General features: G+C 39.5%; 1 protein-coding gene across 3 annotated transcripts in view; it reads right to left on the bottom strand.

The window, feature by feature from the left end:
• The window catches only part of ZC4H2 (zinc finger C4H2-type containing), a 78,019-nt gene that overhangs the window by 34,347 nt on the left and 29,126 nt on the right, over window positions 1-14,546 (bottom strand). Inside the window, exon 2 of one of the 3 annotated variants that reach the window (XM_070366014.1) lies at window positions 14,276-14,413. The exons of the other annotated variants lie outside the window; for them this stretch is intronic. The gene's annotated coding sequence lies outside the window, so the exon portion shown is untranslated. The remainder of the gene's footprint in view (window positions 1-14,275; window positions 14,414-14,546) is intronic. 3 annotated transcript variants of the gene reach the window in all.

Genomic DNA, 14,546 nt, shown 5'->3' with positions numbered 1-14,546 from the left:
CAGAATGGGAAAGACTAGAGATCTCTTCTAGAAAATTAGAGATACCAAGGGAACATTTCATGCAAAGATGGGCATAATAAAGGACAGAAATGGTATGGACCTAACAGAAGCAGAAGGTGTTAAGAAGAGGTGGCAAGAACACACAGAAAACTATACAAAAAATATCTTAATGACCCAGATAACCACGATGGTACGATCACTCACCTAGAGCCAGACTCCTGGAGTGTGAAGTTAAGTGGGCCTTAGGAAGCATCACTATGAACAAAGTCAGTGGAGGTGATGGAATTCCAGCTGAGCTATTTAAAATCCTAAAAGATGATGCTGAGAAAGTGCTACACTCAATATGCCAGCAAATTTGGAAAACTCAGCAGTTCCCACGGGACTGGAAAAGGTCAGTTTTCATTCCAATCCCAAAAAAAGGCAATGCCAAAGAATGTTCAAACTACCGCACAATTGCAATCATCTCACGTGCTAGCAAAGTAATGCTTAAAATTCTCCAAGCAAGGCTTCAACAGTAGGTGAACTGAGTATTTCCAGATGTACAAGCCAGATTTATAAATGGCAGAGGAACCAGAGATCAAATAGCCAATATCCATTGGATCATAGAAAAAGCAAAAGAATTCTGGAAAAAACAATTTACTTTTGTTGCACTGACTATGCTAAAGCCTTTGACTATGTGGATCATAACAAACTGGAATATTCTTTAAGAGATGGAAATACCAGACCACCTTTCTTGCCTCCTGAGAAACATATATGCAGGTCAAGAAGCAACAGTTAGAACCAGATATGCAGCAATGGATTGCTTCCAAATTGGGAAAGGAGTACATCAAGGCTGTATATTGTCACTCTGCTTATTTAAGTTATATGCAAAGTACATCATGCAAATGCCAGACTGAGGAAGCACAAGCTGGAATCAAGACTGCTGGGAGAAATATCAATAACCTCATATAGGCAGATAACTCCACCCTTTTGTCAGAAAGCAAAGAGGAACTAAAGAGCCTCCTGATGAAAGTGAAAGAGGAAAATGAGAAAGCTGGCTTAAAACTCAACATTCAAAACATAAAGATGATGGCATCTGGTCCCAACACTTCATGGCAATAGATTGGGAAACAATGGAAACAGTGACAGACTTTATTTTCTTGAGTTCCAAAATCATGGCAGATGGTGACTGCAGCCATGAGATTAAAAGGTGCTTGCTCCTTGGAAGAAAAGCTCTGACAAACCTAGACTGCATATTAAAATGCAGAGACATTACTTTGTCAACAAAGGTCTGTCTAGTCAAAGCTATGGTTTTTCCAGTAGTCACGTATGGATGTGAGAGTTGGTCCATAAAGAAAGCTGAACGTCAAAGAATTGATGCTTTTGAATTGCAGTATTGGAGAAGACTCTTGAGAGACCCTTGGACTTCAAGGAGATCAAACCAGTCAATCCTAAAGGAAATCAATCTTGAATGTTCATTGGAAGAACGGAAGCTGAAGCTACAATACTTTGGCCACCTGATATGAATTGACTCGTGGAAAAGCCCCTGATGCTGGGAAAGACTGAAGGCAGGAGGAAAAGGGGACCACAGGAGATGAGATGGTTGGATGTCATCACCGACTCGAGAAACACGTTTGAGCAAACTCCAGGAGCTGGTGATGGACAGGGAAGACTGGCGTGCTGTAGTCCATTGGATCCCAAAATGTTGGACATGACTGAGCGACTCACTGCAGATGGTGACTGCAGCCATGAAATTAAAAGACGCTTACTCCTTGGAAGGAAAGTTATGACCAACCTAGATAGCATATTCAAAAGCAGAGACATTACTTTGTCAACAAAGGTTCGTCTAGTCAAGGCTATGGTTTTTCCTCTGGTCATGTATGGATGCGAGAGTTGGACTGTGAAGAAAGCTGAGTGCCGAAAAATTGATGCTTTTGAACTGTGGTGTTGGAGAAGACTTTTGCGAGTCCCTTGGATTGCAAGGAGATCCAACCAGTCCATTCTGAAGGAGATCAGCCCTGGGATTTCTTTGGAAGGAATGATGCCAGAGCTGAAACTCCAGTACTTTGGCCACCTCATGTGAAGAGTTGACTCATTGGAAAAGACTCTGATGCTGGGAGGGATTGGGGGCAAGAGGAGAAGGGACGAGAGGATGAGATGGCTGGATGGCATCACTGACTCGATGGACGTGAGTCTCAGAGAACTCCGGGAGTTTGTGATGGACAGGGAGGCCTGGCATGCTGCGATTCATGGGGTCGCAAACAGTCGGACACGACTGAGCGACTGATATGATCTGATCTGATCTGATCTGATCTGAGCGACTGAACTGAACTGAGATGATATATAGAGCACTCTAAATTTCACTATCTCTACCTCAATCTACAAAAGGGATAACTGAGATTCAGAGTGATACAGTGCCTCACTCTGATTCATACAGCCAGTCTGTGGCAGTGCTGGGCCTAGAACCCATTTGTGCAGAACCATATTATGAAAGGAACATTAGCTTTAGATTCAGATAGAGAATAATTCCTAATTCTGCCTCTGACTAGCTATTTGCCCTTAGACAATATGAATAACAACTATATTTATAGTTTAATTGTATTCATTGTGCACTGATTCTGTACCAATTATAGAGGGCTTAATGATACATTTATTCAACAAATACTTATGGAACGTCTATCACATGCCAGCCACTGTACTAGCTGCTAGAGATAGAGCAGAGAACAGGACAGTCTGTGGAGAAGAAGCTTCCTCTAATGAGGAAAATAGACCCTCAACACGTGTAAAACAAAGTGATGAATAATACGGATGAGATGTAGATTACAATGGAAAGACACACCAAAGGGTTCTAACATATTCTGAGGGGCACCATAGTCAAGGGGGCAGTCAGGGGAAGCTTCCTTGAGAACCTGAGAATGTGACATCTAAGCTAAGACCTGGAGAATATGTAGGAGGTAGCTGGTGGGTAGCAGATAGACACTGAGTAGAGTATTTCAGGCAGAGAGAATACTATTAGCAATGGCCCTGGAACTGAAAAGGACATGACACATTAGAGGAACTGAAAAAAGGTCAGTGTGGCTGGAACATCTACTGCAAGAGGTGTGTGTATAGGGGGAGAAAGTATCTGAGATGAAGGTAGGTAAGTTGCCAGAATACAGCCTAGGGACTGAGATAAGGAGTTAGTACATTTATCTTCTGGAGAAGGGACAATTGTTATAGAAATTTAAGAAGCAGGAGAGTGATATAATCTGATTATCTTATTTTACTTCTCTCAACCCTGGTCTCCTCATAAGTAAAACAGGAATAATAACAGCACTTACCTTTCACAGGTTGTGTGGTAAGGGTTAAATGAGCTAAGACAGGAAAAGTTCCCAAGCAGAGTATATGGCACATGGTGGGCAGTCAACAAATAGTACCTCTCCCTGCCCACACTGCCCATCTCTTCTGTTATGGCTATCTCCTTTACCATAGTGGTTTAAACTTTGTTATAAAAGAGCCTACAATGTGTAAAATGTATGTATAATGTATGTGTATGCATGTGTGCACATGTACTAGCATGAGAAGCAAGGTATATTACCACTTACTAAGATTATAATAATAATCATTAGCATAAGAATAATAGCATTTTATAGGGCTGGCTCAAGTCTTTCTAATTTGTAATCTATTCAGTTAAGATACTAGCAATTAGTACTAAAATCAGGGGTGAGAAATCAGGGGTAAGAGGTCTCTCTCATTGACACTTCGTATAAATCAACATAGCATACATTTCCTTGCTTGGGTGAGTGTCTTTTATCTAATCCTTCCTCCCCCATCCATGTCTTCCATCCATGTCCAATATTGCTTATAGACAACTCCAAGTTGTTGGGCAGGATACACTGTAATCCCAGATTAAATAAAAATAAACCAAAGGTTTTCACCTGGTGGGGTCACAGTCAAAGTGTTGCCTGGATTTGGAAAATCAAAGGCACAAAGGCTTCCTCAAAGCACCATGGTATTTTCTCTCCTTCAGGAGGAGGACTGTCATCAGCAAAATGGCAACTTTGTCCTTTGGGTATGAGGCCCAGGGTAGCCACAGTCCAAGGTGTTTGGAGCCTTTTTCTATTGTCCACTGTGGCAAGAAATGCCAAGGACTGCAGACCCCAACTAAGGAGCAGAAGGGCTGACTCCTTATTATGAGAGGGAAGCAGAGTTATTTACTGTTATTTCTAAAGTCATTTTCTCGGGGTTGGGGGGCGGGGAGCCTGGCCCATCCTTTAGTGGAGGGACAGCTGTATTATTGCAGCTTTTGATGGTACTAGAGTTACCTCTTAGCAGTGGTCTATCCTGCTTATGGATATGCAATGGCTTCAGCACCGTTTGTTGTAAAGACTGTCCTTCCTTTGTTGGATTACTTTTTCACCTGTCAAAAATCACTTGGCTATACTTCTATGGGTCAATTTCTGGCTTCTCAATTTTGTTCCAATTATCTATATGTCTGTCCCTTTGCTGATATCACCCAGTTTTAATCACTGTAGCTATGTAATACGTTTTGAAATCAGGAAGTGTGATTTCTACCACTTTATTTTTATATCTCAAGATTCTTTTAGCTATTCTAGTTCTTTTGCCTTGCCATATAAATTTTAGAATAATTTTGTCTATATCTACCAAAAATCTTTCATGGATTTTGATGGGAAATTTGTTAAATTTGTATATTGATTTGGGAGGATTTGTGTCTTTTTTATATTGACTCATCTTCTAAACCCTGAATACAGTGTCCTTCTATTCAAATCTCCTTTGATTTCTTTTATTAGCATTTTGTAGTTTTCAGCAAAAAGCACTATACATTTTTTGTTAAATCTTTGTCAAACTTAGGTATTTCATGCTTCTGAATACTTGTAAGTGGTTTCATACTTTGTAAACATAGTTTCCACATGCACATTGCTATTTATAGTGCTGATCTTAATTTTGCAATCTTGTTGACTCACTTATTCGACATAGGAGTTTGTTTTGTTTTTGACTTATCAGGATTTCCAACATTCCAAATCATGTTATCTGAAAACAAGAACAGTTTTATTTCTCTTTCCATATTGTATGTCTTTAATTTACTTTCTTGTCTAGCCTCTAGAGCTATATTGACTAGCAGTGCTGAGAGTGGACACCCTTGCTTTGCTCATGATCTGAGTGGGACAGCATTCATTTTTTCACAAGTGTAATGTTAGCTAGCCAAAGGCTATTTGCAGATGTATTTTATCAAATTGAGAAAGTACTCCCACGCCCCCCCTCACCCCAACTCATAGTTTTTTAAGAGATTTTATCATAAATATGTGTTGAATTTTGTCAAGTGTTTTATCTGTATTTCTGGACATAATCATGATATTTTTCTTGCTTAGCCTTTTAATATGATATGTAACATTGACTGATTTTTGAATAACAAACTAACCTTGCATCTCTAGAATAAATCTCTTTTGGTCATGGGGTCATTTCTTTTTATATATAGTTGAATTCTATTTGTTAATACTTTGATGATGATTTTTACATCTATAACCATGAAAGATTTAGTTTGTAATTTTCTTGTACTCTCTTTACCTGAAATTGGTATCAGGACATTAAGACATAAAATTAAGATGTAAAAGACATAAAATTAAGACATAAAATAAATGGAAAAGTGTTCTTTCCAATTCTGCTTTCTGGAGAGACTGTTAAGAGTTGAGGTTAATTCTGTTTAACAATTTCGTAGAATTTTCCAGGGAAAGCAAATGGGCATGGAAGTTCTCGTTTGGGGAGTTTTAAAATTAAATTAATTTTTTAAAATTTTCTAAATAGTTTCAGGGTTATTCAAGTTATCTATTCTATATTGGAATAGTTGTGGTAGTGTTTTTTTGGAGAATTTCTCCATTTCATGAAACTTATTTAATTTACACAGCTAGAGTTGTTCAGATTATATTCTTTGCAGCCAAAGATGGAGAAGCTCTATATAGTCAGCAAAAACAAGACTGGGAGCTGACCGTGGCTCACATCATGAGCTCCTTATTGCCAAATTCAGACTTAAATTGAAGAAATTAGGGAAAACCACTAGACTATTCAGGTATGACCTAAATCAAATCACCTATGATTATACAGTGGAAGTGAGAAATAGACTTAAGGGACTAGATCTGATAGACAGAGTGCCTGATGAACTATGGACGGAGGTTTGTGACACTGTACAGGAGACAGGGATCAAGACCATCCCCATGGAAAAGAAATGCAAAAAAGCAAAATGGCTGTCTGGGGAGGCCTTACAAATAGCTGTGAAAAGAAGAGAAGTGAAAAGCAAAGGAGAAAAGTAAAGATATAAGCATCTAAATGCAGAGTTCCAAAGAAGAGCAAGAAGAGATAAGAAAGCCTTCTTCAGCGATCAATGCAAAGAAATAGAGGAAAACAACAGAATGGGAAAGACGAGAGATCTCTTCAAGAAAATTAGAGATACCAAGGAAACATTTCGTGCAAAGATGGGCTCGATAAACGACAGAAATGGTATGCACCTAACAGAAGCAGAAGATATTAAGAAGAGGTGGCAAGAATACACAGAAGAACTGTACAAAAAAAGAGCTTCACAACCAAGATAATCATGATGGTATGATCACTCACCTAGAGCCAGACATCCTGGAATGTGAAGTCAAGTGGGCCTTAGAAAGCATCACTACAAACAAAGCCAGTGGAGGTGATGGAATTCCAGTTGAGCTATTTCAAATCCTGAAAGATGATGCTGTGAAAGTGCTGCACTGGATATGCCAGCAAATTTGGAAAACTCAGCAGTGGCCACAGGACTGGAAAAAGTCAGTTTTCATTCCAATCCCAAAGAAAGGCAATGCCAAAGAATGCTCAAACTACCACACAATTGCACTCATCTCACATGCTAGTAAAGTAATGCTCGAAATTCTCCAAGCCAGGCTTTAGCAATACGTGAACTGTGAACTTCCAGATTTTCAAGCTGGTTTTAGAAAAGGCAGAGGAACCAGAGATCAAATTGCCAACATCTGCTGGATCATGGAAAAACCAAGAGAGTTCCAGAAAAACATCTATTTCTGCTTTATTGACTATGCCAAAGCCTTTGACTGTGTGGATCACAACAAACTGTGGAAAATTCTGAAAGAGATGGGAATACCAGACCACCTGACCTGCGTCTTGGAAACCTATACGCAGGTCAGGAAGCAATAGTTCGAACTGGACATGGAACAACAGACAGGTTCCAAATAGGAAAAGGAGTACGTCAAGGCTGTATACTGTCACTCTGCTTATTTAACTTATATGCAGAATACATCATGAGAAACGCTGGGCTGGAAGAAGCACAAGCTGGAATCAAGATTGCCAGGAGAAATATCAATAACCTCAGATATGCAGTTGACACCACCCTTATGGGAGAAAGTGAAGAGGAATTAAAAGCCTCTTGATGAAAGTGAAAGAGGAGAGTGAAAAACTTAGCTTAAAGCTCAACATTCAGAAAACGAAGATCATGGCATCTGGTCCCATCACTACATGGGAAATAGATGGGGAAACAGTGGAAACAGTGTCAGACTTTATTTTTCTGGGCTCCAAAATCACTGCAGATGGTGACTGCAGCCATGAAATTAAAAGATGCTTACTCCTTGGAAGCAGAGACATTATTTTTCCACAAAAGGTCCGTTTAGTCAAGGCTATGGTTTTTCCAGTAGTCATGTATGGATGTGAGAGTTGGACTGTGAAGAAAGCTGAGTGCTGAAGAATGGATGCTTTTGAATGTGGTGTTGGAGAAGACTCTTGAGAGTCCCTTGGACTGCAAGGAGATCCAACCAGTCCATTCTGAAGGAGATCAGCCCTGGGTGTTCTTTGGAAGGAATGATGTTAAAGCTGAAACCCCAGTACTTTGGCCACCTCATGCGAAGAGTTGACTCATTGGAAAAGACTGACACTGGAAGGGATTGGGGGCAGGAGGAGAAGGGGTCGACAGAGAATGAGATGGCTGGATGGCATCACCAACTCGATGGACGTGAGTCTGAGTAAACTCCGTGAGTTGGTGATGGACAGTGAAGCCTGGCGTGCTGTGATTCATGGGGTCACAAAGAGTCGGACACGATTGAGCAACTGAACTGAACTGAACTGAGAGTTGTTCAGAGTATTCCCTTGCTCTTCTTTTGAAGTCTGTGGGTTTAGTAGTGATAGCTTCTGTTCCGTTCCTGATGTCCATAATTTGTGTCTTCTCTCTTTTCTGTTAATTTTGCTAGAGGTTTTTCAATTTTACATATTTTTCAAATGATCAGCTTTCTGTTTAATTGATTTCCCTATTGTTTTCTTCCTGTTTTGAATCATTGATATCTGGTCTTATTTGTATTATTCCCTATATTCTGCCTGCCATACGTTTGTTTTGCTCCTCTTTTCTAGTTATTTGAGGCGGGAGCTAAAATTATTAATTAGAAGTATTTCCTCTAATGTAAGTACTTGGAGGTCAAATTTCCCTCTCACCACTACTTTTGTGGCATCCCACACATTTTGATATGTTTAATTTTCATTTTTGCTCAGTTCAGTTCAGTTCAGTCACCCAGTCATGTCCGACTCTTTGCGACCCCATGAATTGCAGCACGCCAGGCCTCCCTGTCCATCATCAACTCCTGGAATTCACTCAGACTCACGTCCATCGAGTCAGTGATGCCATCCAGCCATCTCATCCTCTGTCGTCCCCTTGTCCTCCTGCCCCCAATCCCTCCCAGCATCAGAGTCTTTTCCAATGAATCAACTCTTCACATGAGGTGGCCAAAGTACTGGAGTTTCAGCTTTAGCATCATTCCTTCCAAAGAAATCCCAGGGCAGATCTCCTTCAGAATGGACTGGTTGGATCTCCTTGCAGTCCAAGGGACTCTCAAAAATCTTCTCCAACACCACAGTTCAAAAGCATCAATTCTTCAGTGCTCGGCCTTCTTCACAGTCCAACTCTCACATCCATACATGACCACTGAAAAACCATAGCCTTGACTAGATGGACCTTTGTTGACAAAGTAATATCTCTGCTTTTGAATATGCTATCTAGGTTGGTCATAACTTTCCTTCCAAGGAGTAAGCGTCTTTTAATTCCATGGCTGCAGTCACCATCTGCAGTGATTTTGGAGCCCCAAAAAATAAAGTCTGACACTGTTTCCACTGTTTGCCCATCTATTTCCCATGAAGTGATGGGACCAGATGCCATGATCTTCGTTTTCTGAATGTTGAGCTTTAAGCCAACTTTTTCACTCTCCTCTTTCATTTCCTCAAGAGGCTTTTTAGTTCCTCTTCACTTTCTGCCATAAGGGTGATGTCATCTGCATATCTGAGGTTATTGAGATTTCTCCCGGCAATCTTGATTCCAGCTTGTTTTTCTTCCAGTCTAACATTTCTCATGATGTACTCTGCATATAAGTTAAATAAACAGGGTGACAATATACAGCCTTGACGTACTCCTTTTCCTATTTGGAACCAATCTGTTGTTCCATGTCCAGTTCTAACTGTTGCTTCTTGACCTGCATACAGATTTCTCAAGACGCAGGTCAGGTGGTCTGGTATTTCCACCTGTTTCAGAATTTTCCACAGTTTATTGTGATCCACACAGTCAATGGCTTTGGCATAGTCAATAGAGCAGAAATAGATGTTTTTCTGGAACTCTCTTGCTTTTTCCATGATCCGGCAGATGTTGGCAATTTGATCTCTGGTTCTTCTGCCTTTTGTAAAACCAGCTTGAACATCAGGAAGTTCACGGTTCATGTATTGCTGAAGCCTGGCTTGGAGAATTTTGAGCATTACTTTACTAGCGTGTGAGATGAGTGCAATTGTGCGGTAGTTTGAGCATTCCTTGGGATTGCCTTTCTTTGGGATTGGAATGAAAACTGACCTTTTCCTGTCCTGTGGTCACTTCTGAGTTTTCAAAATTTTCCATGTATTTTTGGTTCCCTTGAGGCTTCATCTTTAAAACATGCATTATTTTAGAAGTGTTTTTTATATAATTCAAATATTTATAGACTTCCTTGGTACTTTTTTCTGATTTCTATTTTGAATTTATTAATGTCAGAGAAAACACTCTGTACTTCCATTCTTTAAATTTGCTAATTTTTAATATTTATTTATTTGTCAACGTTAACCTCATTTTATTTCATTATTTTTTTAATTTAAATTTATTTATTTTAATTGGAGGCTAATTACTTTACAATATTGTATTGTTTTTGCCATACATCAACATGAATCTGCCATGGGTGTACATGTGTTCCCCATCCTGAAGCCCCGTCCACCTCCCTCTCCATACCATCCCTCTGGGTCATCCTAGTGCAACAGCCTCAAGCATCCTGTATCCTGCATCGAACCTGGACTGGCGATTTGTTTCTTATATGATATTATATATGTTTCAATGCCATTCTCCCAAAACATCCCACCCTCGCCCTCTCCCACAGAGTCCAAAAGACTGTGCTATACATCTTTGTCTCTTTTGCTGTCTCGCATACAGGGTTATCATTACCATCTTTCTAAATTCCGTATATATGCATTAGTATACTGTATTGGTGTTTTTCTTTCTGGTTTACTTCACTCTGTATAATTTTTTTATATCCCAGAATATCATCTATCTATATTGGTATATGTTCCATGAACACTTGAAAAGTATGCATATCCTGTTGTTGAGTGGAGTGTTCTATAAACGTTAATTAGATTCTGTCATTGATGATGTTGTAAGAGCTCTATACCCTTGCTGATTTTCTGTCTAGTTCTGTCAAGTGAGAGACGTATGTTAAAGGCTTCAGCTATAACTGTGGCTTTGTCTCTCTCCTCTTTTGGTTCCAACAGATTTATCCTACATATTTTACAGTTCTATTGTTGGTGTATGCCCATTTAGGACTGCTAGGTCTTCCTGGCAGCTACACACTTTTGTCATTATCTAATGTACCTCTTCACACGCTAGCAAAGTAATGTGCAAAATTCTCCAAGCAACGTTTCAACAGTACGTGAACCAAGAACTTCCAGATATTCAAGCTGGATTTAGAAAAGTCAGAGGAACCAAGACCAAATTGCCAACATCCATTGGATCATAGAAACCAAGAGAATTCCAGAAAAAGCATCTACTTTTGTTTCAGTGACTACACTAAAGCCTTTGACTGTGTGAATCACAACAAACTGTGGAAAATTCTTCAAGAAATGGGAATACCAGAACATCTTACTTGCCTCCTGAGAAAACCGTATGCAGGACAAGGAGCAACAGTTAGAACCAGATATAGAACAGTGGACTACTTCCAAATTAGGAGAGGAGTATGTCAAGGCTGTATATTGTCACCCCACTTATTTAACTTATATCCAGAGTACATCAAGTGAAATGCTGGGTTGGATGAAGCACAAGGTGGAATTGAGATTGCTAGGAGAAATATCAATAACCTCAGATATGCAGATGACACACCCTTATGGCAGAAAGCGAAGAGGAACTAAAGATCTCTCGATGAAGGTGAAAACGGAAAGTGAAAAAGCTGACTTATAACTCAACATAAGATCGGGCCCCTCCTGAGTTCTTCTGGTCTGGCAGCACTTTGTCTGCATCTTATCAGGATCTTCTGTTGAGAGACAACTTGTGCAGACGGTTACTATTGTGCCTGATTGGGGTTGAACAAGACACATTTGTGAGCTCTGTGCAGGCCTGGGAGCTGGCACTTAGGGACCTCTGATATACATGATGTGAGAAGAGGGAACACCAAGTCCTTATCTGCCCAGATGGCTTGAAGCTGTTAGGATGGGCCCCACAGCTAAATGAAGGTCATCTCCATCTCTTCCCTCCACCTTCTCTTCTCTACCCAACGCTGTGAATCTCTTTTGATATACCAGGCTGTGGAGAACACTTAGGGAACTGATTACTGGCTAGATCTTTCTCTCTCCTTTTGACTCCCCATCTTCTCCTCTTGGTCATCTCTATCTCTTTCCTTCCTCTTCTCATTTCTATATAACTCTGTGAACCTCTCTGGGTACTCCAGACAGTGGAGAGCACATAGGGAATTGATTACTGGCTAGATAGCTCTCTCCCCTTTTGATGCCCTCTCTTCTCCTCCTGGTCACCTCTATCTCTCTCTGCCCTCTTCTCTTCTCCATGTAACTCAGCGAACCTCTCTGGGTGTCCCTCATTGTGGAGAATCTTTTCTCAATTAACCTAGATGCTTTATCATTGGTGCAGTATGGATGGAGAAGTCTTGAGGCTACTGTAAGAATAAGACTTAAAACCAGAGGCAGGAGGCTTAAATCCAAAACTTGAGAACACCAGAAAGCTCTTGACTCCACGGAACATTAATCAACAAGAGCTCTTCCAAAAGCCTCCATACCAACACTGAAACAAAGCTCCACTCAAGAGCCAACAAATTCCAGAGCAAGACATACCATGCAAATTCTCCAGCAACACAGGAACATAGTCCTGGGCTTCAACATACAGGCTTCCGAAAGTCACACTAAACCCACAGACATCTTAAGACTCACTAGTGGACACTTCATTGCACTCCAGAGAGAAGACATCCAGTTCCACCCACCAGAACACTGACACAAGCTTCCCTAACCAGGAAATCTTGACAAGCCACTTGTCCAACCCCACCCACAGGGAGCAACCTCCACAATAAAGAAGAACCACAGACTTCCAGCATACAGAAAGCCCACCCCAAAACACATCAATCTAAATAAGACGAAAAGGCACAGAAATATTCATCAGGTAAAGGAACATGTTAAATACCCACCAAACCAAACCAAAGTGGAAGAGATAGGGAGTCTACCTGAAAAAGAATTCAAAATAATGATAGTAAAAATGATCCAAAATCTTAAAAAAAAAAAAAAAATGGAGTTACAGATAAATAGTCTGGAGACAAGGATTGAGAAGATGCAAGAAATGTTTAACAAGGACCTAGAAGAAATAAAAATGAGTCAATCAATAATGAATATGCAATACCTGAGATAAAAAAACACTCTGGAGGGAATCAACAGTAGAATAACTGAGGCAGAACATAGGATAATTGAGGTGGAAGATAGAATGGTGGAAATAAATGAAGCAGAGAGGAAAAAAGGAAAAGAATTAAAAGAAATGAAGACAACCTCAGAGATCTCTGGGACAATGTCAAATGCCCCAACATTCGAATCATAGGAGTCCCAGAAGAAGAAGACAAAAAAGAAAGGTCATGAAAAAATACTTGAGTTGATAATAGTGGAAAAATTCCATAAAATGGGGAAGGAAATAGCCACCCAAGTCCAAGAAACCCAGGGAGTCCCAAACAGGATAAGCCCAAGGCAAAACACAAGACACATATTAATCAAATTAACAAAGATCAAACACAAAGAGCAAATATTAAAAGCAGCAAGTGAAAGGCAACAAATAACACACCAGGGGATTCCCATAAGGATAATAGCAGATCTTTCAATAGAAACTGTTCAGGCCAGGAGGGAATGGCAGGACATACTAAAAGTGATGAAAGAGAAAAACCTACAACCCAGATTACTGTACCCAGCAAGGATCTCATTCAAATATGAAGGAGAAATCAAAAGCTTTACATACAAGCAAAAGCTGAGAGAATTCAGCACCAGCAAAACAGCTCTTCAACAAATGCTAAAGGATCTTCTCTAGACGGGAAACACAGAAAAGGTGTATAAACTTGAACCCAAAATAACAAAGTAAATGGCAACAAGATCATACTTATCAATAATTACCTTAAATGTAAATGGGTTGGCAAAACTAATACAATATTGTAAAGTTTAAAAAATAAAATAAAATTTAAATAAATAAAAATTAAAAAAAAAAAAATGTAAATGGGTTGAATGCCCCAACCAAAAGACACAGACTGGCTGAATGGATACAAAAACAAGACCCTATATATGCTGTCTACAAGAGACCCATCTCAAAATAAGGGACACAAACAGAATGAAAGTGAAGGTCTGGGAAAAGATATTTCACACAAAGGAGACCAAAAGGAAGCAGGAGTAGCAATACTCATATCAGATAAAATAGACTTTGAAATAAAGGCCATGAAAAAAGAGACAAAGAAGGACAATACATACTGATCAAAGGATCAATCCAAGAAGAAGATATAACAATTATAAATATATATGCACCCAACATAGGAGCACCACAATATGTAAGACAAATGCTAACAAGTATGAAAGGGGAAATTAACAATAACACAATAATAGTGGAAGACTTTAATACCCCACTCACACATATGGATAGATCAACTAAACAGAAAATTAGCAAGGAAGCACAAACTTTAAATGATACAATGGACCAGTTAGACATAATTGATATCTATAGGATATTTAACCCCCAAACAATGAATTTCACCTTTTACTCAAGTGCACACAGAATCTTCTCCAGCATAGACCACATCCTGGGCCATAAATCTCGCCTTGGTAAATTCAAGAAAACTGAAATCATTCCAAGCCTCTTTTCTGATCACAATGTGGTAAGATTAGATGTCAACTACAGGGGGAAAAAAAAAAAAAAACTAGTAAAAATACAAACATATGGAGGCTAAACAACACACCTCTGAATAACAAATCACAGAAGAAATTTTAAAAAAATCAAAATGTGCATAGAAATAAATGAAAATAAA

Source organism: Bos mutus, chromosome X (genome assembly GCF_027580195.1).
Source record: "Bos mutus isolate GX-2022 chromosome X, NWIPB_WYAK_1.1, whole genome shotgun sequence".
In the NCBI taxonomy this organism is placed as follows: domain Eukaryota; kingdom Metazoa; phylum Chordata; class Mammalia; order Artiodactyla; family Bovidae; genus Bos; species Bos mutus.
This window is presented reverse-complemented; position numbering and strand designations above follow the sequence as displayed.